This window comes from Anser brachyrhynchus (genome assembly GCF_964034855.1).
Source record: "Anser brachyrhynchus genome assembly, chromosome: 8".
In the NCBI taxonomy this organism is placed as follows: Eukaryota; Metazoa; Chordata; class Aves; order Anseriformes; family Anatidae; genus Anser; species Anser brachyrhynchus.
The window spans coordinates 18472384-18497832 of record NC_137702.1 but is presented as its reverse complement, the minus strand read 5'-3'; the positions used below and the strand labels follow the sequence as shown (position 1 = coordinate 18497832).

The 25449-nt window shown below is 38.5% G+C and overlaps 2 long non-coding RNA genes across 6 annotated transcripts in view; both read left to right on the top strand.

The window, feature by feature from the left end:
• LOC308199437 overlaps positions 1 to 25449 on the top strand; it is a 282512-nt gene that overhangs the window by 30732 nt on the left and 226331 nt on the right. The window lies entirely within an intron of this gene.
• The window catches only part of LOC308199430, a 75221-nt gene continuing 66247 nt past the window's right edge, over positions 16476 to 25449 (top strand). For all 5 annotated transcript variants that reach the window (XR_013954636.1, XR_013954637.1, XR_013954638.1 and 2 more), the window contains exon 1: positions 16476 to 16617. This is a non-coding gene — a long non-coding RNA (uncharacterized lncRNA). The remainder of the gene's footprint in view (positions 16618 to 25449) is intronic.

The window sequence follows — 25449 nt, the reverse complement described above, 5'->3', positions numbered from 1 at the left end:
TTTTTCGCTACAACCGGTCTTTCATCAAAATCATTCCTGTAATATTTTGGCTTTGAACCAATTCTGTTCACCTTGTACTCCTGAAACAGCCTATATGTGATAATCTTTCTGAATTTCTGTTTCATTACCATCACTTATTCTTTTCAGCATGAGTGTATTCACAAGACAGATGACCATGTTAATTTGATGTAAATCTGCTAGTCTGGAAACTGTGATGTGGCATGGACAAATGACTCTATTGTTTCCACTCTTTACTGGGCAGAAGTCATGTTTACTTCTGTATGGCCTTTGGCAACAACAACAAAAAAAAATGTTGTTCATGGGGTCTGGGGTCTATCTCTGATGTAAGTAATAATATAGAAGAAACATAAATAACACAATAGATTAATTGCAAGTATCTCCACAAATTAAGGAAGAGTCAGCATTCACAATCCTTAGGTTGAGAGGATAGTACCATAAAGATGAATTGTTTGCTTTATCATGTGACAATGATGAACAATTACAGCCAGTTCTTGGAAACTTGTTCCCAAGAAGTATATCACTGAGAAGATGAACTCAGTAAATACACTGAAAAGAGGAACTAATTAGCAAATAAGTTGCATCCACTGAGATGAATGGGCATCAATCACACTGCAACTGGGGCAAATCCACATCCAGCAGCCCTGCTCAGCTGTTAATATTTGGTTAGTGTGCTCCTGAGGTGTTCAATGAGCTGCTAGCTGTAGCCTGATGTAGAGGTAGCATGGCATTTGTATTGCAGGGCTTTAGTGTATTTAATTTACTCCCATTACTTTTGTTTTGTTTTGTTTTGTTTTTAAACAAACTGCAGTTCTGTGAATAATAATCTAATGTTGATCCAAATCAGCCAGCTACGTAAATATGATTTAGATCAAAGTACTTTCCTGTTGAATGAGCTACATCACACAACTGAGCCTTTATATTGTACTTACACCATTATGATGACTTTGTGCCAGCTACTGCAGGATGGATGATATCTGATCAGTCAGACAATCTGTTGGCACAAAATTAATCCATCAAAATTTCTGAACAAATTTGAACCACTACAAGCTGGTTCAAATTGTGAATTTATAACATAATGTGAATTTATAACATAGCAATGCCTTCTGTCATGTGATCATGACATTTTTCTGTGATATTAAAGCCTTAGAATCCACTTACTATTTTGTCAAACAGCACTCAGTACCACTCAGTGGAGTTCACCCTTGCACAGCAGTGGCAACAAGTTGTGATGGAGGGAGGAGCTGATTGACAGCACACCATGAATGAAAAGGTAAAAACCAGTGTTTCTGAAATGAATCGAGCATATGTCCACTTCTGGCTCCACCTCTGTCAAACATTATTCAACATGTGTAATTGATATGGTAGCTGAAGAGTAGCTTGATCGATAGTCCAGTATAAGTATTTCCCTTGCAACTCAATAGACTCTTCAAAAACTCACTTCCGCTCCTATTAAAATCTCATCCACCTCAATAGGAGCAGAAGCAAGCTTTGCATATTAAAGACATCCAGCTTGTTTTCCACAGTGAAAAGGATATATGAGAAGGTGTTACAAACAGCCACCATGAACCACACAGTGGAATTAGAATAAAGAAGCATATCCCATGAAATACAGCAAAGTCTGCATGTGGGCAGGTAGATTTTTTTTTGTGGGGGAAGCATTTCTCTGCTGTTGAATGGTTTCTTGCTCTAAATTGTGCAATTTTCAGGTTGAGGTGATGAAATGTTTAAATTGGCAGTAAAATATTTTTTGTGCTTAGACAGGGAACAAGATAAAAGATGTTGATTCTGTAGGTCTTAGCTAACACAATTGTATGCTAACGACCCCAGAGATAAGGGAGTAGAAGACTGCATGCAGCAAGAACTGGCTTAACGGCTGAAGTCTGTCAAAGAAAGGAAAGGTCAGAAGTTTAGCAGCAAGGAAGACTTCTGGCCTTCATCAAAAGACCACCTGAGTACGCCGGACCACCACCCAAGGACTGCAGTACGTATGCAAATAGGGGCGGGAACCTATGTTAATGATTCTTCGGGGACTTGATGAATATGCAAGAGACTTACAGGAAATGAAACAAATATGTATCTATCCCACTAAGATAAGCACACTGTCAGTAATCCTTGGTGTGTGTGTTAGGTGGAGCGATCCACCACACAGCCGGCGCCATAATAAAGAATACCCGCTTAATAGCCTTGGTTATTGGCTTTTCACTGTGTCAGTGCAAAATCCCTGCGTTATTTCTATGAACGCTGTCAATGCCTGGTGACTCTACCATTGCTTTACATTCACAAAAGAACGAAATCCTGTCTCCTCCAAATACTGGCACCAGTATTTGCAACTGAATAAAACGTCTGCATTCTCTGCAATTAGCCATTGTCAGATTACATTTTCTAGAGTCCTACTCCTGAATGGAGTAGGAGTTTTTACTCCTGAAGGGTAAACCTCCTTTTTTCCAACCTGTAATCAACCTCTCATCTAAAGCAAAAATCTCCAACAGAGTCCACACCTATGCTTACACAGGACTTCTGATTTTACATTAAATGTCCCCAGTAGCCAGCTTACAATGCAAGACTAATTCTAAACAGGCAGTTCTTTTGTTTCTCATTGAAGTGCATCCATGGGTTTCAGGCTGTTTTCATTAAAATTTTTAAATAAATAGCTTATTTGTGATTGACACAAAACTACTTCCCTCTTTATGAACGTATCAAAGGTAAAGATATTCCAGTGGCTTTGTTTCATTCAACTTAGGCAAAATCAGAAAGCTTTAGAGGTGTTTCTAAACAGTTACATTGTAAATGTTTTCTTTTCTACTGTAAATAAAATAAAATAAAATAAATAAATAAAACCAGGATTTCAGAAGATTTGTAGGGTTCTTTTTCTTTCTTTCCTTCTTTGTTTTTTCTGCACTCTTTCAACTTGTTAAATAAACATCAAGGATTACATGCAGAGGCAGCATAAAAATACATTTTTCTGATACTGGCTATAATGCTTATGAAAAGTATCAGATGGATAGCCTGGAAAAATGCTTTTTTAGCTATTCCTTAGAAAAAGTGTGGACCAGACTTTGTTGATGTGGATAATATCTGGCAGCAGCCAGTTATCTTCTGGACCTGGAGAATAAACCCTGCTTTTGGGGTAGTCATTTCGTCTACTTAGTCCTTCTGCTGAGATAGTTTGTGCAAGTGGCTGGGTAGTTAGTGGTGATGTGCTTATATAGGTATGTAAATTGTCTCATTACAGGCTGGTCAGGAAATGCCAATCGGATGATAAATTCTGTGTTATGATGCAGCCAGACAAGCTTCTGATTAGTACCCTTCCAACGGAAAACGTTTGTAGTCAGCAGTCACAAAGGTTACCAACATGTGAGCTTCAAATTTTTGAGGCTGAAAGACACAGTAACTAAAATAACTGAAAATCTGGATGAGATTCATTGTGATAATTTTGGTCTCCTGGAGTCTACTGAAATATTTTAAGGAGATACAAGCTGGAAAAGGTTGAAAACTGTTGCTCAGTCTCCACAGAAGATAATTGTCTGCACTTTAGGTGACTCATAAGTTCTTTTTTATCCCCAAAAGAGGAAACCTTTCATAAAATACAAGTAATCCCCTTTTTCATCTGTCATCTACACTTGACAGTTGAACTACTGTGAAAATTCGTTTAAAAAAACATCTGTTCAAGTTCGCCCTCTATCTTCCCTTAGAATATGTGTGCAAAAATTCCCAGGGAAAAAAAAATAATAATAATAAAATCCCACTATTGGCACTAAAGTAAAAAAAAAAAAAAAAAAAAAAAAAAAAGTAAATACATTCCCAAAGTCCTCATTTTTCCCTCGTGGAAAGACACAGATCTTTCAGTGGGAGAATTTTTACATTAAGACAATAACAATTGCCTTGCCTTTTATAGATCATTGATCACTCAAACTGCAATCAAGTAAAAGAAGATTCTCATCTTCATTCCACTGTTGGGTCTTCTCCCCCCTTCTCTTCCTGCTTCCCCCCCCCCAAAAAAAATGTTACTTTAGAGATATCTTTGGTAGTCAGCCAGAGCTGAATGAGACCCCAGTATCTCCTGTACAACACTGAAAACTCAGTACATTAAACTTCTGCCAGAAATCAAACAAAGTCAAGACAGTATTTGAAATGTTGACTATAAAATATTAAACTGGTGTGAATTGAGTGGTATGATAGAGAAAAAGCCATTTTACTAAGGTGCTTTTTGGCAGGTAGAAAGTCAAAGACAAAAAGTTGGATCCCTCAATTGGGAGAATGTATTGGAGGTAAATTGAAGTCAATGGGATTTGGTACACAGATCTGCAACACCTAAGGGGAAAAGGGCAACAAAAAGAAACTCATCCAATAGTTCTGTATTTTAACACAAGAATTTGTATTGTCATATGACTGTACAGGTTATTTTTCTAGAGAATGTGATAGTCACTTTAAATAAGTTTCTATTTAAGAAGGAGCACAATTCTGTAGTACAGGTGTAAGAGTATGTGGAAGGGAAGTTCCTGCTTTTTCAAGAGCATCTGGTCAATGACCTTTTTCAATGTGAAAAAGGTGTAATAAGAAAAGGTGGAAGCCACAAACAAGCATGCAGAAATACAGACGTGACCAAAACATGACATGGGATGCACTGAGGAGAACAAACCTGGTTAGTACCACTGACTGATGATGGTGTGGGGGAGTGTTTATTCCAGCAAGGATATCTAATCAGGGACTTTATGGACTAGGAAACTAAGCAAAAAAAGTGGGAAAACAAAAACAGAATATACAAAGACACAGACCTAATAAAAGAAGTATGGAGACAATGACAAGAAACAAACCTCCTACTCACACTAATTGATGGGTTATCAAGAAACTACTGGCACCACTTCCAGGAAGATCAGCCAGGACCCAGGGGACACATGAGCATGCATTTGCTTGTGAACCCTTGGAGTGTTATGGGAGTGCCTGCACCAGTGACCTGCCGTCCCTGCCAGCCCCAGAGAAGAAGGGGATGTGGCTGTCAGTACAGGTATAATGTGGGTCTTCTGCATGCATGCTTATGACAGCAGCACCATGTCTTTGGCAGTCTGCATGACTAGCTATATTAGTGTCCTGTATGTGTGTGTGCCTCTGGGATGTGTGCTCAGCTTTCCTACTGGTTGAACCTGCAAACAGGAAAGCAGCAGCTGCATGCCTCTGACTGGGCAGAGACCCTGGGTGCTAGGCTCACTGGGGGTCCTGGAACCAAGCAGCTGTAGCCAGCAACTGCGTATGGATAGAGTTGAGTCAAGTCGGCTAGAGTAGAGTGGAACGGAACAGAACGGAACAGAACAGTTCATTTGGAAGAGGCCTACAAAGATCATCAAATCCAACTTACTGACAACTCCAGGCCTAAACAAAAGATAAAGCAGGCTATTTAGAGCACTATCTAAATGTGTCTTACACACTGACAGGCATGGGGCATCAACCACTTCTCTAGGAAGCACGTTCCAGTGTTTGACCACCCTCATGGTAAAGAAACTTTTCCTAATATGCAGTCTGAACTGCCCCTGTTGCAGCTTTGTGCCATTCTTGTGCATCCTGTCATTGTTTACCAGGGAGAAGATATTGGCACCTCCCTCTCTGCTTCCTCTCCTCACAAAGTTGTAGAGACCTTATCCTAAGGTCACCGCTTACCCTTCTTTTCTCCAAACTAGAAAAACCCGGTATCCATGGCCTCCTCTCCTCATAGGACATGCCTTCCAGCCCTTTTTTACAGCTTTGTTGTGCTCCTCTGGATGTTTTCAAGTATCTTAATACCCTTTTTATATTTTAGAGCCCAGAACTCCAAAATATATGGCTGCCTATGCTGTGTTTAATACACCCCAAAATGTAGTTTGCCTTCTTGGCTGCCAGGGCACACTGCTGACTCCTGTTGACCCTACTCTTGACCAGGACCCCCAGAACTTTTTCTGCTGGGCTGCTCTCCAGCTACTCATCTCCTATTCTGTACCTGTGTCCAGCATTACCCCACCCAGGTGCATTTTCCTTTGTTGGACTAAATGTCACTGGTAATTGTCCAATGCTCCAGTATATCTAGATCCCTCTGCAAGGCCTCTCATCTCTACAGAGAGTAAACAGCACTTCCCAGCTTAGTATCATCAGCAAACTTCGTAAGGATGCACTCCACTCCTGCATCCAGATCATTCATTAAAATGTTGAACAGGACTGACCCTACAATTGAACCTTGGGGAACATTGCTAGTGACCATCCACCAGCCAGATGTAGCCCCTTTCACTACTACCACTTGAGGTCTAATGTTGAGCCAGTTCACCACCCAGTCTAGTGTGACCCAGTCTAGTGTTTCACAGTTGGATAATTTGTCCAGAAGAATGCTGTTAGGGATGGTATCAAAGGCCTTACTGAAATCCAGAAAGATTACATCTGCTGCCTTCCCTTCATCCACTAAGTGTGTGACCTTATCACAGAAAGAATTGCTTAGTTCTTTAGCCAACTTTCAATAGCACACAGGATAATCTTCTCCCTAACTTTTCCAGGCACTGAGGTTAAATTAACAGGTCTGCAGTTTCCTGGGTCTTCTCTCATGCCCTTTTTGTAGACGGCATAACACTGGCTAGCTTCCAGTCAGCTGGGACTTCCCCAGACTCCCATTATCTTCGGTAAATTGTTGAGAGGGGTCCAGCTATAATGTCTGCTAACTCGCTCAGTACTCTGGGGGAAATCCCATCAAGCCCCATGGAATTATGAACATTCAGCTGATAAAAGTGGTCCCTTACAATTTCAGGGGCTAGAGATGGAAAAACACTGCTTCTCCAGTCATATTTTTCCAACTCTGAGGACTGGGCAGTCCAAGATACGTCATTAATATTAAAAAAAATAATTTTAAGGGGTATTAATACCCCTTAACTGCTGGAACAGGCAAAAGCTGTTGGACCTCGAATAATGCCCCAAACAATGTAACTAAGTACCTGAATATTAGCTTTATGGTAGTGCTTAGAAATTCCACAGTAGAATCTGTAAGCAAGAAGGGGATACTTCTGAGATAATAAAATATTTAGGACTATAGAAAAGATGTGAAAGGTATGAACAAACCAGAAAGCAGTGTTTTGATGAAAAATTCACCCTTTCAAGGAAGCAACACTGGTATTCACAACAGAGAACAGTTCCTCTTCTCTGTCTTTGCAGTATTTGGGAATGCTATTGTTTAATTAAAGCACAGTCCTAACCAATTTGGTTTTATGCTAAAGAGGAGAATACAGAACACATGTTAGATAACCATGGAGAAAGGAAAGTATTATGGATGGGTTAATAGATCAAAATGAAAAATACTTGGGCTGAAACTTCCAAAATTATCCACCAGATCTATTAATCCAATTTACATTAAGGGTGAGTGATAAACAGAAATTTCATGCCCTTAAGAAGTTTGGAAAATCCCATTGGTGGTACGCAATAATTTATAGCAATTAAGAAGTCGATGCTATAATATTTCTTCAATGTGTTCACTTGAATATGGAGTTCCTATGGAGACATGAAGGACAGAAATGCTTGAGGTAACACCACTTTGTATGTGATTTTTTTTCACTTAGGAAAAGAATTGGACCTTATGTTTCCAGTAGGTTTCCAGCATACATTATTGAGAATCTTACAATGTATAAATGTGATTGTAGAAAACATCTAAAAAAAAAAATAAAAAAAATCAACTCTCCCTGAGAAGAATGTGCTAAAGAACATTGGAAGAGATATCTGTGCAGTTGTTGCATATCTCTTTATTATCATTAGTTTTGTACAATTCAGCTAAGTGCAACATTATTTCCTTGGTGATAGTTTTAATTATCCACTTTAGCATAACCTGTTTCTCCTCATTTAAGCAGTTTTTAAATTCTTTAATTCTTTTTTCATTTCAGCTAACTGTTGTGTTAGTGATTAAAAATCAAAGACATCAGGCCTCATTTTCAAATGTCTTGGAACGTAAGAAGTAAGGTGGTGAAGAGGATAAAAGAAATATGAGTTGAAACTCAGGAAATATGTTTCTTTTCACAGTGGTGACAGAGATTAATATTATCAGCACCTTTTAAAAATGAAGAAAATCTTTGCTAGGCAAGGCTGTGATGTATATGTAAATATATATACACACATACATTTAGCAGAAAATGTTGCTTTTAGAAAACTATGAATTTCAATGCATAGACTCAGCAAGATTAGTGATAAGCCACCATTTAAAAACTAATGCACAAAAAAATGTATATCTATTTTTACTTTATGCACAAACTAATCAGGAACAGCAAAGTCCTATCCTCTGACAGGTTTGGAATAACTCAGAGGTTGCTCCACAGAAGATAAAATCATCTGTATTTCTTAGGTATGTAAGAAGGTTTGACTTCCCATAAAGTACTAAATAATAATAATAATAATAATAATTTTCTGACTCATCTAGGCAAGCTTATTAGAATAATAATGAATGTGGCCCAATGTCTGCCTCCTTGGCTAAAAAATACATCCCTCAGAAATGGGTAAATTACTCCTAACTACACTGTATAATTGCGAGAATCCATCAATGTCTATGGCCAGAGTTCATAAATAAATGGATTAAGACGGACATAAGGAATTATGTTGTTGTATGTACAGATAGTTTTATAATTATAGCTTCAGATAATTTATAATATAAATCAAGTGCAGATTTATATATCACATAATGAGAATTCTGTATCAATGTTTAGCATCGCTTTTCATGTCTTGGAAATTTTAAATGTTTATATTGATTTGGGACAAAAAAAAAAAGTGTTGATGTACCAAAGTTCCTACAGATAGATATTCTGGATATGGTGCCATCTGGTACTTCAGGAAGTACTTTAGTATCCCCAGTAAGATCTTGTTTGCAGAGATGCTATTGGGGAAGTGTGTAGGAAGAGGGAAGAAGACGATTTATTGTCTTATCTGAGACTTTTGGCCTCTGTTACTGCTAATCCCCTCATGTGAGACAGGGTTTATTTTGTAGTTTTTATCTTAAAAAAAATTAAATGTGAGAATTATTTTTCCCATTGTGACTCTGTCTGAAAGAGTTGTCTTCTAAACATTGAGATGACTGGAAATCTTTCATATTTGGTGCTTTCCAAGCCTTTGCATTTCGCTCAGACAGAGGAGACACTCTGGCTTCCAGTGCCAATCAAAACAGTGACAAAATTCTGGAGTTGCCTTTGCATGGTCTTAAAAATTCTGGAGAAAAGAACACCACTAATGGCATGTGCTGTGTCAAGAAACTGGGGTATCTGCACGATTTAACAATAACTCAGTAATTCACTCTTTACTCCAAACACTGAAGAAACTGAAAATTCAGTGTTCGTAAACAAATGCCTGATATATAATGTTCTGATTGTTTATATGCTTACTGTAGTTTTAATTAGACTTTTAAAACATGATAGTATTAAATATGTGAATTTTATTCATTTTTTATTCCTTAATTACTTAAACTATAATGAATTAAACATGAATGTTGTGGCCTCATGTGAAAAGGGATTAAAACAACAAACAAACACAGAAGCACATTAGGGTATGCTTCAATTTAAAAGCCAGATATTCAATAAAAGAGCAAACTGAACTGAGTACAATTTAATATATTCATGACAAAGTCAATGAGTAGAAGAAAATCATAGGTTTTCCCAGCAGAAACTAGGTAATGCTTTGTGTTTGCTCACCGTAAAAAAATAAATAAATGAAATAAATAAATGAATAAATGTCTAGGACAAACTTTGGCTGCAGACACTGGTGCAAATGTATTTTGAAAGGGTATCAACACACTAAAAGATAAATATGCCACTGCAATTGCAACAGAAGAATGTCCATGCTCCTGGTTGCAGGTAGTGTGCCTGCACAGAAGTAGCATTTTGTCCTGTCCCCTCTTGTCTCTGTCAGTGAGTGGTCTGGTGTCCAAATCTGCAGTGGCAGTGGATGCTCACAGTCTCATTTGTTGAATCTGGGAATGTATTACCTACCTCACTGAGAGTCAAGAAGAAAATTGTGTTGCATTTTCCCGAAGCACTGTGTTAGAATAGGATCACAGAGAAGCTGTTCCTAATGGTTTTCATGGCTTTTAAAAAGCAGCTCATCGTAGCTATATTTTAGTGTAAAAATTGTGATCATGACTTTCTAAGGCAGGACTTATGACCTGAAGCAAAATTTATTATATGTGGTGGGTTGCTAGTAGAACACCAGAGATCAAAAATGCACAAGTTTTGCTGCTCAACAAAGAAATGAAAGGATAGAAAGGTCCAAACAGATGTCTGGTGCTTGGCGAACTCAGATAGTCATGCATTTATTTCACTTAGGGCCTGTGCAGTCAGAACAAGAAAGATTTAGTGGACACAGTCAGAAATAACTTGTTATAACAGGGTGACTAATGTCATCACTAACATAGAATCGATGTGGATTCAACCAAAATTGCAGCAACTGTAATGAAAATCATACTTATATTTGGGAAATACCATTAAAGGGAACACTGCATATTCTGATGACAAGGGTGAAGTCCAAGCTATCAAATATATCTTATAAATGCATGAATTAATTAAAAGTTACCCAAATTAATAGCAATCTCTTATGAACTACAAAACCATATAATAAACTATGATAAACACAACCAAGAAAATGAAAATCAAAATAAAATTATTCCTGAGGAGTGGGATGCTTAGCTGGAAAAGATAATTAAGTAATGAATGGTTGCTTGGAAGACCAGATGTCGTTCATAGGTAGATTAAAATTTCCAATAAAGAAAAAGAGAGAAAAAAGAGGAGTTAATATTGTTTCTCTTCCCTCCATAATGTCTCTTAAGAACAGAGGTTTATGGTTTTGTAAATAAGATCTCCATAATGGAACTTCTGATGATGGTGTCAGCACTGTAAATGCATTGTTCTGTATGTGTAAAATCTAGATCTGTTTTCATATGGTGCATCAGCTGAGAAAATAAAAATAAAATAATAATAAAAAAAAGCGATGGCTTTCAGTTTATTTATTTATTTTTGGACAGAAGAAAAATACATTTTCTTAAAAAGGAAAAGCAAAGTCATAGAATGAGGTAATAAACTGACAAAATGATTCTGCAGACTGTATTCTGTTCTCCCTTCTTGCTTTAATGAGGATATTAGCTGAAAATACCTGATCTTTGGGAGGATTATGGCAATTTGTATATATGAGACATATTTTCTAAATTATTTTTCACTCTACTGATTTGAATATTTTTCAGAGGTGTAGTTACTGCTTTGCATTTGTCATGGAATTTTATATTGCAGGTAGCATTCATCTGTATTTCTTTAACATTTGCAACTGACCTGTAAATGCCCCTTTCAGGAGTTAAATTTTGTATTGCTAACATTCTTATCCTTCAGAACAGAAATAGTATAAAATTAGTATGGTCTTTTTTTCTGGCTTTAGATGCATGCTGCTCACAATATTCTTACCAAATTCAGAGATTTTCACATTTCCAATGCTGTAACATTTATGACTATATGCACTAATGTCCAAAGATGCAAATTATTTTTTTATCACCATGTGAAAATATTATTAAATATTCCAGGTTGAACAACTTTCTTGAATTTTAATGTGAATCTTGTTCTTTTCTATTGAGACTGCAACAAATATTGTACATAATGACTCTCTGATCTGCTCTATAGCAACAAATTGTTTTCCTCAAGCCACAAAGCTTTTTTATTTCTTCCACTAATTTTATGTGGACTCAACCCTTTCAGTTCTCCTGCACTAGAACCACAGAATCATAGACTATCCTGAGTTGGAAGGGACCCACAAGGATCACTGATTCAGGATTACTCCTGGCTCCACACAGGACCACCCAAAAATCAAACCTATGTCTGCGAGCATTGTCCAAATGCTTTCCTGAACTCTGTCAGGCTTGGTGCCATGACCACTGCCCTGGGGAGCCTGTCCCAGTGCCCGACCACCCTCGCGGTGCAGAACCTTTCCCTATCACCCAGCCTGACCCTCCCCTGTCACTGCTCCGTGACATTCCCTCGGATCCTGTCGCTGTCCCCAGAGAGCAGAGCTCAGCGCCTGCCCCTCTGCTCCCCTCTTGAGGAGGCTGTAGGACTCCATGAGGTCTCCTCTCAGGCCGTTCTTCTCCAGGCCGAACAAATCGAGTGATTTCAGCTGTTCCTCAAAACATCTTCTAGATATTTCACCATCTTCATAGCCCTCCTTTGGATGCTCTCTAATGGCTTTATGTCCTTCCTATATTGTGGTGTCCAAACTGCACACAGTGCTCAAGCTGAGGCTACACCAGAGCAGAGCAGATCCCTTCCCTCAACCAGCTAGCAATGCTGTGCCTGATGCACCCCAGGACATAGCTGGCCCTTTTGGCTGCCAGGCCACAATGCTGGCTCAGGACTATCTTGCCATCAACCAGAACCCCCAGATTCCTTTCCTCAGGTCTGCTCTCCAGCCTCTTGTCCCCCGGTCTGTCATATACACAGGGTTGCCCTGTCCCACATGCAGAATCTGGCAATTGCTTGTGTTACATTTCATAAGGCTGGTGATTGCGTAGCCCTCTAATTTGTCAAGATCTCTCTTCAAGGCGTCTCTACCCTGGATGGACTTAACGCTTCTCCCAATTTAGTGTCATCCAGAAACTTACTTAGCATACACTTTAGTCCTGCATCCAAGTAATTTATGAGAAGAGAGAGAACAGTAAGAAAGCTGCCTTTTTCTCCAAGGGAGAGGGGAATTTCTATTTCAGCAGTGAAGTCTGATTATCTTTAAAAATCCGTGTTCTTGCATAATTGAATTGTTGCATTACTAAATAAAAAATTATGTTTCAAAAAACTGCTCCCAAAGAGCAAGTACCTTCCAACAACCTACACATATTGTCTGTACACAGCTCATTTGTCTGTCACGTCTTGATAAGAAAGTGTGTGTAGCATGATGCTTGCATTGGAGTGAAATTAGAGACAATAACTGAGGAAATAAATGGGCAAGAGCACTGAGTTTTAAAGTTTCAAAGCACAGTGTTGAACTTGATTGAAAATTCTGTAAACAATGGGACCAAAGACCAGAGGACAGGAGCTGATATGCTTACAGTAGTATGTGCTGCTTAGGAGATGTCATTTGAAAATGTGTATATTAAACATAAAGAGCAATTTAAAATGTCAGAACAAAGTTTGATGGTGAGATCCTTTCTGATCTTGATCATCTCCATGTCCCTGATGACTGACATCTCCTGCAGAGATTTGGAATGCATAGATGTGGACATGCAACTCTTATATTTTTTCTTTTTGGACAGAGTGGAGCTGGATCAGAGTCCTGTCAATTCTGTTCCTCACTGGTACACCTGTGTGAATTAGAAAAATTTTGATCTTTACTTTCTAGTTGACATGATGATCCACCTTTCTTGCCACAGTCTATAAAGAAAACTTCCTGGAAAAAAGTAATTCATAATAATCAAAATCTTTATCCTTTAGACAGGAACTAGCAGTCCAATGAAGGGAAAAGTCTCAAGGTTTTATGATCGGGGGCAGGATAAGCTGAACTAATATGTTTTTTATGAAAATGTAAGTATTTACAAGAGTAATCGTAATTAACTGCAATTTTATTTTACTTGGAATGTGCTGTTCCCATTACTTCACTGCTGCCATGCACTTCAGAATAGGTTTATCAAGTTGTATGTTTGCAGTTAAATACACATATTTCCAAAAATTAAATATCTCTTTTAGCGGAGATGTGGAAATATGAAAAAATAGGTTTTAAATTCATATATGCAAAGCATATTCAGAATTTGTAACTTTAAATAGTCTGCTCTTCTTAGGCTCTATCTATGTTCAGTGCAGAGGATAACCAAGAAAAGAAGCTAGCTTACAGCTATTAAGAAGGTTATCATCATGATTTATCCTTTCCATTTACTGCAGAGATAAGCCTTGTCAGACAAAGGTCGGCCTTCAGGAATACTTTTTTAGTATATTTACGTACATAAATTAATTTAATTCAAACTGTTGTATGAATTTGAAAGTTTCAATTGTTAAAATGATGACTACATCAAAAAGACATAGGAAATTACAGTCAAAAATGCTGTACAAACTATTAATATTTTTAGGTTAAATGCAGGCTGTTGAGCTCCTCCCCACTTTTGCCACATGCTTAAAAGAACTTATAGTAATCTTATAAGATAATGGAGGCTTTTATTGGTATTCATAAAATAACAAAAATATGGAAGAAAGGCAGTCAGAAAGTGAATACTGGCAGCTTTGTACACATCAGTGAAGTTATAGTGACTGATTCTGATTCTACTTAGTTATTCTTCATAATTCACATTCTTTAATTTCTACACATCTTTGCAGAACTAAAAATTTGTTGATTAAACTATAAAGTTGAACAGGAAAGGAGATAGAAAACACAAATATTCAATACAACAAAACTCAGGAATGTTCTATAAACTCCAGAGACAAAATAATGCAACACATTTGCACACTGGACATCCCTGAGTTACTTCATTTTTGAATCGCATATCAGAATGAGAAAATACCTAGTAGGGCATTTCTGGAGTTAGGTCCTATTTAATAATGTAAAAAGGAAGCAGAATCAGAACGACAAGTGTTTTCACGGGCATTCTTTTGCTAGGATCCCAATTTTAGTATCTTTATTTATTTGTTGTCCACTTGCACATCTTTGTTTGTTCATTAACATGAAACAGAACTGGAAAACAACTAACAACAGCAGTGAAAACCCTTTTGTTTTTATATTGGATTTTTTTATTTTTATTTTTATTTAGAATAAATAGAAAATAGTTTACATTTTACTGAAATCCCAATAATAAATATATTAGCAGACTGATCACAAGGGAAAAGAAAGTGTCTAAGTATTTTCAAAATAGGAAATAAATTTTCTCATTTACAGATTCATTTTTGCTTACAGCATGTATTTTCTTAATATAATTTATAAATAAGCCAAATGTACGTTTATGGATATCTACAAACTTTCATGCAGTTAAATGAAGATGGAATATTTTAAAGTTTAGTTAGTGTTAAGTTTATTGCACATAGTAGAATTGATGGTCATTCCCTAGGCAGAATTTAAAGTTGGTTAAGTGCTGTGGAAAAATAATGAGTGTCACTGTAATTGCTACTGTGCTGGTAAAAGTACTAATATAAAGTGAACTTCTCCTACCTGATAAGAAAAAAGAGCTGTACAGAGGAAATTAGTATTTGAAGTATTTCTCCAAAGAAAAATACACAGAGAAAAAAAATGCTCAGAGCCTCATGGCATGTTAACTATATGCTTGTAAGTATACACACACGTACCATCAGTTTCTTAAGCCTAGAGTGGTTGCTTGAACATGACAGTTTGTAACAGCTTCACTAAGACATGGCCAAGTAGATAAATTTAGCAGCAGAAGGTGTTCATTTCCCTCAGGAAGCAGCTATAAATGCTTAAAATCAGTGGGTTATCTACTTAACCTTGTTCTCAAGGACATATCAGAAAGGGAAATAAGTACTTGCTGTCGTTTGTTATATAAAATCTTAAAGACACATGTTGCTCATTATAACTTAGCTTTCCTTTTAAAACTGCAAGATATCACCAAGGCCAAGACCTCTGAAGAATTCTGAAATCAATTGGATAATTGCAGTGATCCATGAGTTGTCATATTAAAGCCTAAACAAAGATTCATTTCCTCTTCCTCTGTAAAGAAACACACACCATGGAAGGCATAATAAATTTTCAACCTTCAGGACATAAGCTGCCTCTCACTAATAGGGTTTTGGAAGAAATACTGTGAAAGGTACACCATACCTTTGATAGACAACAGTTACTGTCTTAATGGAAGAATTACAAGTTGCTGTGCCATTAGGAAATCAGTTTGTAGCTGTATGTAGTAGCCTCTGCAACACCTTTGAGAGCTGCCTGGCTGCTGATTGCCTTGTGCAGAATTTCTTTACTTTCTGGGTAAAGAGAAAATTTCATTACTTTCTTTATCTTCTTACTTAGGGCTCTTTCAAAATAGGAGTGGAAACGCATGGAGATACTGTGTGAATAAGCCTAAGCACACTGTGGATGGACAGGAATCAGGTCGTTAATTACAGTAAATTAGTATTTCAGTGTCTTTTTACAAAAACTGCTTCTGTTAATATGTGGACAGAGGCTCAAATCTTAAAGTTGATATGCACTTAGCAACAGATTTAAGATTAGTGAAAATTTGATGGAAATTGCGGTGGTTTTACTCAGTTTGGCAGCCAAGCTCCACCACAACCATTCTCTCACTCCCCCTCCTTAAAGGGAAAGGGGGAGAAAATACGATAAAAAAGGCTCAGAGGTTGAGATAAGAACAGGGAGATCACTCAACAATTATCATGATGGGCAAAACAGACTCAGCACAGGGAGATTAGAGAAGTTTATCACCTATTACTAACAAGCTAGAGAAGCGAGAAACAAAGAAAACAAACTAAAAACAGCCCCCTCACCCCCCCAACCCCCCCCCTCCCCCCCAACCCCCCATCCACTCTCTTCTACCTCCTCCCCTGGAGCAGCACAGGGGAACAGGGAAAGGGGACTGCAGTCAGTCCATGATGCTTCATCTCCCCGGCTCCTTGGCTGTCACTCTCCACCCATGACCATGATGGAGTCCCTCAAACGGTATGCTGCCCTTCCTGAACTGCGCCTGTGTGGGCTGCCCACAGGCAGCAGCTCTTCAAGAACTGCTCCCATATGGGTCCATACCACAGGGTCCATCCGTCAGGAGCAAAATGCTCCAGCACGGGTCCCCCACGGGCGGCAGCTCCCCCCAGACCCCCTGCTCCTGCGTGGGCTCCTCTCCACGGGCTGCAGCTCCGGCCCGGGGCCTGCTCCTGCGGGGGCTCTCCATGGGCCGCAGCCTCCTCCAGGCCACATCCACCTGCTCCACCGGGGGCTCCTCCACGGGCTGCAGCGTGGAGATCTGCTCCGTGTGGGACCCATGGGCTGCAGGGGGACAGCCTGCTCCACCAGGGGCCTCTCCACAGGCCACAGGGGAACTTGTGCTGCATGCCTGGAGCACCTCCTGCCCTCCTGCTGCACTCACCTTGGGGGCTGCAGGGCTGGTTCTCACTACTCACTCTCCCAGCTGCTGTGGCACAGCAATTTTTTGTTTGTTTGCTTGCTTGTGGTTTTTTTTTTTGTTTGTTTGGTTGGTTGGTTGGTTGTTTTTGCGTTTTTTTTTTTTTTGTTGTTGTTGTTTTTTTTTCCCTTTATTAAATCTGCTCTCAGAGAGGTGCAAACAACATCAACAATTTGGTCAGCTCTGGCCAGCAGTAGGTCTCTTTGGAGCTGGCTGAAACTGACCCTTATGTAACATTGGGCAGCTTCTGGACTCTTCTTATAGAAGCCACCTCTGTCGCCCCTTGCTACCAAAACCTTGCCATGTACACAAGTAAATGGGGGGGGGGGGGGGGGGGTTGGGGGGGGAAAGTTCACATTTGAAAAGAGTATTTAAAAGTTTTCTTTCAACCCAGGCCAATGTTAGTCTTGGATTTCCCCTGAGCAATTTGATGCTCTGCAGAGCTACTGTTCAGATTTCAAACACCTTCCTTCAAAGGAGGTCTGCCAGGCTGGCATCATCTTCTGCAATCTTCTCTGAAATATCCTAGTTAGACATGTATTTTTTTCCTGAGTGAATGCATAGGATGGGAAGTGACCTCCCATATCATCAATCCAGTTCCCTTGTCTCACAGGAATCCAGTTAATCTTTTCCTTAACAGGTGCAATGTCTGCTTACATGTTAGGAATCAGTCAGATTTATTGCACCACAAAAGCCTGTTGGAATTGTGTCCTCCTTTTTATCTCAGTTCTAATTAAAATGTAGATATACAATGTTGAAGCAATAAGGAATTTTTATTTGTGTGTGCATGTATGTGTGCATATATGTTTACAGATACATTCATATATATATATATATATATATATATGGTATAGTATATCCAAAAGGTTTAGACAGATAATTGTGAGTGTTGGTATGATCTGTAGTGACCTTGCTAAATCTTCCTGCTTTCATCCTTGGAAGGAAAAGTGGGCATTGAATGTTGCTGTGATCCATCTGCTGGTCCATTAGCAGCAGTAGAAATGTGTGCTACATGATGCTGAAAGATAGAGAAATCACAGGACATGAGTTGTGCCCATAATGTACCAGATTGGTTGGTTAGACTGTTGTAAGGCTACAAAAATGCCTGGAGAAGAAAGAATACAGGACAGAGATAACTCTTTTGCTTGCCATTTGTGACTACTCCCCCAAAGAAATGGGTCACCCCTCTTGTGCTGACAGGCGAGCAGCTAAGATATATTGTTCCTAATAATCTCACGGCAGCCTGTGCTCTTGCAAAGTGAGGCCATCATTTCTTGTACTGCAGTGAAACCTGAAAAATAAGCACCAATTGTCCCTTTCAGAAGGTAGACTTCATTTATGCATGGTACCATTGAAATTAATTACCTGAAAAATGGTGTGTAATGTCTACAGACATGAAAACAATAAAAAGCAATTGACTGAAGATATTTGTAAAATATTTTAAGCGAAGGTCATTAATTTATGCTGGCTGAAACCTAGAATTGCAAGTCTGAATTGCCAAAATACATGGGTAATAAGACAAATAATAAGCATTTATAAAATAACTGTCTCCTGTTAAAAATCATACACTTTCTGAGGTTTGGATCCCTGCTGTAGGAGGGCAGCAACCAGCAATGTTTGTTTCAGGGTTGTTGTATGTAGGTACAGCAGGTCAATGCTGTGACCGGAGCTGCTCACAGGACAAATGTCCACCTGTGGGCTACCTGTTGTAGAAATTTTGAGGAATAAGCCACTTGCTTTGCAGACTCTTTGTGATCTGTGTTGCAGAAATTTTTTCAGATGCCTGAAGTAATCACTTTGCTGATCAATTAATCTTTGAGTTACAGGTGAAATCACAGAAAAGTGTCATAGGGCAACTAGTAGGTTCTGACAGGGACCTTCAAAGAGTTCTTTGTCTTGGTCAAATCCATATCTGAATAGAAAAAAAAATAGTAATAGCAAGAAACTGGTTATTGCAAAACCTGCAGCTAGAATATTATTTAAGAAAAAAGCATAAATGATCATACCTCTATTTCTTTTCCTACATTCAAACAAAACAGTGCTAACATAAGGAAGACCTAAGCTTGAAAACTAATTTTTCTGAAGATAGATTTCTTGCTACTAAGTTAGACCCATTAAATGAACAATTAAGAATATTACTTCCTGTTGAAGAAGCAGATTGTATTCTGCTATATGTTGTCAAGTCTAATGGAGGCTGGTATCTACCAAGCCAATGGAAAATAGACTTTTCTCCCCCCTCCCCAAGAAAATTCCACTGGTGCCACTGAACTTTTCTAAGTAAAATCTAATTTTAGATGCTGAAACCTGAATGTTTTCGGGATCTTCTTAATATAAGCATATAAATATATGTATATATGTATATATATATACACACGCACAGTTTGTCCAATAGTACAACTACAAAAATACTATTTATTTTCATAGAAATCAAAATTCAACTTTTACCATGGGAAAATATCCTAGATATCTACTCAGGTTATTTATAAGTAATAATTGTATTATTGTATTATCTGGCTTATTATTGATTGATTTCTCTGTTGTCCTCCTATAGTCTGTGTTTACATCCCCAAGAACCTAAAACCAGTTTTTCAGAGAGTGGTTAGTCCCAACTTCAAATCCAAAGTAGTTAGACACAGTACTCCCCGTTGATTTAAAAAAAAGCTTTTGATTTTTAAGAGCATTTATGCCTTTCATTTAGTACTTTCCGAAACTTAAAGTACTAGTATGGTCTGGTCTTACACAGTCACTGTGTGGTATTTTCAGACAAGGATTTATACAGTCAATTTTAGGAAAGCAATTGTAATACCTGTGTGGTAAATTAATTAATCATGGTGACTTAAAAAAGTGCGTGCATCTTCATAAACTTGATAAATGTAATAATTAATAGAAAAGGCAAGTCTTTGACCACAGTGGTGCTAAAACAGTAAATAAATCTTAGTATTATCATTGGATGAATCTTCAGAGGCTGATTATAGATGTTTTTGAGAAGGCAAAATAGCCCCATCTTTCAGGTTCTGGACTGGAACCAGGATAATCTGAGAGGTAATGGAAGACAAGCCACTTCATTGGCCTTACTTTTCTTTTGCAGAATTAGGATGAATATATTCATTTTATCACTTCATACAATGAGGTTCTGTTTATAAAGAATTCTGTATGGGAATTATGCATTATTATTCTCTGTATATTACAGTTTATTAATATTATACTTTGAGTGCATAATAATTTCTTTAGAGTGCCACAATGACAATACAAAAGAGATATTCAGAAATATTTTTTTGTATGCAGTTCATGTATAATAATTGCATGTAATTAGCACAAAAACAGTTAAAGTTTGAATAGACTGTTTTTATTTCCAATGTTCAGATTTGTAATTATCAAAAATAGAAGTATTTCTTGTCTTTAATTTTCTTCTCCCAAATCTTATTCTACTGTGTTGTTTTTTTCTTCTTTTTCCCTACTAACCAAAAATATGTAGTTCTAAAATAATAACACTGTTGTGAGGTCTATATTTGAAGAACATAACTTTAAAGGATCCATTCATGAAAGACAATCATGTAATAATGAAATATGTACTTTTAACATTTTCATGTGGCATTCTCTGCTGTGTATCTTCATAGCTGGATTTGACAATCTGTGTATTAAGCTACTGCTTTACTATTTCGTTATTTGTTTTCTAAAGCAGAGTGATGTGAATATCCCCCTTTTCTTTTGCAGTTCTTTTGTACATATCTTCTCTCAAAAGAAACCCCACAATTTCTACTATTCCTTTCAGTTACTGAAGGGATAACCCATTTTCTTGAAGCTTTATATGGCTTTAGTGATTTTTAACTTACTCAGGTTTTCTTGAGCACTGATATTCTTTCATTTGTACTGCTCAGCAGTTGGAAAATATGGTTCCATTTATTTATACCATTTCACCTCAGATTTCCCTCATGAATACTGAGAAGTGCAAAACTCATTTAATTTTTCTACTATATCCTGCTCACTTGTTATTAAGTTTTCCCCTAATCCCTTAGTGGGCTAATTATTTCAGTTTTCAGTCCTTTATCTCTTTCCCTTTATATATTTAAAAAAATATTTATATTGTTTTTAGTCACTCCCAAGGTAATAGTTCACTTCTTATTATGTTTTTACGTCACAGCATTTTTGAGACACTGACATCCATTCTGCTGTATTTCTTTTATTAATTTACAGGGTCATTCATTTACACAGCTCAGATACATTTTCTTCCATTATCCTTCTCCTTCTCTGGTGCCTCTTCCCTTTGGGATGGCCTCTTTTTTTTATTATTTTTTATTTATTTATTTATTTTAGTTGGCCTAGAGCAATTACAATAAAAATAAAAGGGAGCCAATATCAGCAAAATTTTTATTTCCCCTAAATGTTGCCAACCTGCCTTCCAAACCTATGGCAGTTTTTTTCTTCTCTTTTTGTAGTCAAGAAGATATGTCAAAATGCTGAGTTACAGGAGTTCCAGGGTATGTAGTCCCAGAAAAAGCCAGGTGTCAGGCATGCACACGCTGTCTTTCTGCCCAATGCCACCCTTGGGATCACTGCGTTCCATGAAACAACCACTTTTCATGTATTATCTTCCATCTGCTACACTTCTTGTCTGACTTCCAGGCAGTACACTTTACGTTTCTTACAACCATGGATGCAATGTGCTCAGCATGCCACTTCTGCTTATAATACCAAATGTGGCCCAATAAAGTGCTACAGTAACTATATGATGTAAATTCTCTGTCTTGCTCAGATCAATAAAATCAGGAACTTTATACTAAGTGTGTTTCCAGAGAGATAAAACTCATGTGATTAAAGCTTGCATGTCTCTCTTAACAAGTATCTCTATACATTTATAATTTTATATTCATATAATTACATGCATAAAACATGCATAGATATTATATATTTTTTTGTGTTTTCACTGAATTTGGCATTTCAGAGAGCTGAAAAACATTATGAATAAATAATAGATTCCAGATAATACTATTTTTCCTTTTCTATATTTTATCATGTTAAAAAAAAAAAAATGTAGGTGGCTTAAATCTGCCTTGCTGAGCTCCACTTTTAATGCTCAACTCATTCCTTTCCACATAAAAGGTATACATAGGGAGGTAAAAAATTCTGGTTTGGGGTTTTATTTTTTAATAACTCCATTTTTCCTAAGGTTTTCAATTTTGTTGGCTGTCTAATTTCAGTTTGAAAGAAATTAGACCAGGCACCTTTTGAGACAGAGAAAAGCCTTAGAATGATTTAGTAGATTACCATTAATTAGTCTGGGTGGAATCCAATCAGTTTCTTAATCTCTAAATGAGTAAGTGTTGTTTGGAGCACTACTGACATTCTCTGTATGCAGATATGTTCAGGACTATTATACTCTTTAGCTCATGTAAATTAGAACAAATAATAATCTTAGCCTCAGTTAAACAAGACTAATAAATATTCCTTAAAATACAGATTTGATTTCCCCAGTTCATTCAGTGTAGAGCCATAAGAACTTTTAATATTCATCGTTGTTAAAGGCACATAATTGGTATAGCAAAGGAAGAAATCCCTACAGGAAAACTCTGCTTAATATCTGCTTAATATCTGCATGATACACGCATATATGATTCAAGGCTTATCCAGCATTTAAAAAATTTGCTGAGGCATTTGCCTCAGACTTTACTAACAAGGCTGGCCGTCTGGAATCTCAAGTCCCAGTGACTAGGGAGAAAGTCTGGAGCAAGAAAGACATATCCTTGGTGGAAGAGGATATGGACATTGATTACTTAAGCTAACTGGACATACATAAATCCATGGGCTTTGATGGAATGCACCCATGAATGCTGAGGAAGCTGGTAGATATCCTTTTGAAGCCACTCTCAATAATCCTTGATCAATCATGGCAACTGGGAGAAGTGCCCAAAGACTGGAGGAAAGCAAAGGTCACTCCTGTCTTCAAGAAGGATAGGAACGAGGACACAAGGCACTACAGGTTGGTCCGCTTTACCTTGATCCCTAGGAGCAGCTCATCCTGGAAACCATTTCCAGGCAAGTGAAGGAGAAGAAAATCATCATGAGTAGTCAGTATGGATTCACCAAGGGAACCATGCTTGACCAATTTGATAAGCCTCTATGATTTAATGACCAGTATGGTAGTTGAGGGGAAAGCAGTGGATATTGTCTGCTTGGACTTCAGGAAGGACTTTGACACTGTCTCTCATAAGATCCTCATAGGGAAGGCATGGATTGGATGAGAGACTGTGAGGTGCATTAAAAACTGGCTGAGTGGCCATACTCAGAGGGTGGTGGTCAGTGGTGCGATATCTAGTTGGAGGCCAGTAAGTAGTAGTTTATTGATGATGGGGCGGAGTGTACACCCAGCAAGTCTGCAGATGACACAAAACTGAAGGGGGTGGCTTATACACCAGATGGCTGTGCTGCCATCCAGAGGGACCTGGACAGGCTGGAGAAATAGGCTAACAGGAACCTCGTGAGATTTGGCATGGAGAAGTGCCAGGTTCTTTGTATGGGAAGGAACAACCCTAGGCACCAGGACATGCTGAGGACCACCAACTGAAAAGCATCTTTGCAGAAAAGTACCTGGAGGTCCTGCTGGACACCAAATTGAATATGAGCCAGCAATGTGCCCTTGCTGCTAAGAAGTTTAACAGTATCATGCTCTGCATTAGGCCAAGTATTACCAGCAGGAGGTGGTGAAGCAGGAGGTGATCATTCCCCTCTGCTCTGTACTGGTGAGGCCACGCCTGGAGTATTGTGTCCAGTGTACTGTGTTCAGTTCTCAGCTTCTCAGTAGAAGAAAGACATGGACATTGACCTTGTCAATGTATATAAATATCTGAGGGGAGGGTGTCAAGAAGATAGAGCCGGTCTGTTTTCAGTTGTGCCTAGCAAGAGGTCAAGAGGCAACGGGCACAAACTGAAGCACAGGAGGTTCCGGCTGAATATGAGGGAGCATTTCTTTACTGTGAGGGTGACAGAGCACTGGAACAGGTTGCCCAGAGAGCCACCTAGATGCCATCCTGCACAATGTTCTCTAGCTGATCCTGCCCAACAGGGGGGTGGACTAGATGATCTTCAGAGGTCCCTTCCAACCTCGGCCATTCTGTGATTCCCTGACATGGATGGAGAGAGTCAAACAAATCACCACAAAAATGATGGAGTGGAGCTTCTCTCCTGTGAGGAAAGTCTGAGAGAGATGGGATTGTTCAGCCTGGAGGAGAGGAGAATCAGGGGTTATCTTATCGTCTACAAATACCTGAAGAAAGAGTGCAAAGAAGCCGGAGCCAGGCTCTTTTCAGCTGTGCCCAGTGCCAGGACAAGAAGCAATGGTAACAAACTAGAACGCAGGAGGTTCCATCTGAACATGAGAAAGCACTTCTTTACAATATGGGTGACAGGGCACTGGAATAGGTTGCCTAGAGAGGTTGTAGAGTCTCCTGCCTTGGAGATATTTAAAAGATGTCTGGACTTGTTCCTGGGCAACCTGCTCTAGGTGTGAGCAGGAGGGTTGGACCAGATGACTTCCAGAGATCCCTTCCAACCTCATACATTTCATGATTCTGTTATTCTATGATTTACAGAGGGAAAAGAAAGAGATCAACAACCCTGGCTCACTGTGGATGTCTCATCCCTGAAAGTGTTTAAGGCCAGGTTGCATGGGGCTTTGAGCAGCCTGGTTTAGCATAAGGTTTCCCTGCCCATGGTAGGAGGTTGGAGCTCGATGGCCTTTTAAGGTCCCTTCCAACCCAAACCATACTATGATTCTAAGGTAATAAGTACATCCCATAATACTATCATCATATTTGGAAATGGTTCATGAAGAGGCTTTAGGACTGTTTGAGGAAGGATTTATGTTTGCTCTCTCAATTTGCACACTGAAAACAGGGTTTTGCTTATGATAACAAATATTGGACTCCAAATGTGTAACAACACAAGTACAGTTTAATATAGGCTAGATAGAAGCTTTATTAACTATGATCATAGTGAGAGAACACCTAGGAAGCGTCTCTCCCTCTGCTCCTGTGCTCTCTTCCCAACGGTGGCAGAGACCTGACTTACATATTGTTTCAAAGAAAGGAAAGAGGTGAGGACTATCATTCTAATGTTAACAAAGCCAGGTGTGCATTCTTGGAAGGAATGGAGCCAGGTGTTCATTCTTGGGAGGAATGGACTCCAGACAGTCAATTATATGTACCTATTTCTGGGAGGCATGGACTTCCTATGCATCTTGTTAACTGAGACAGTTAACACTATGGTGGGGCCTGTAGGAGTGGCACGGCTATTATTATCTTAGTTCAGAAGTGTGAGATAGAAACAGATTGCTAGCTTTTGATCTAAAGGAATGTTCCCTTTGTTAGGATAAATTT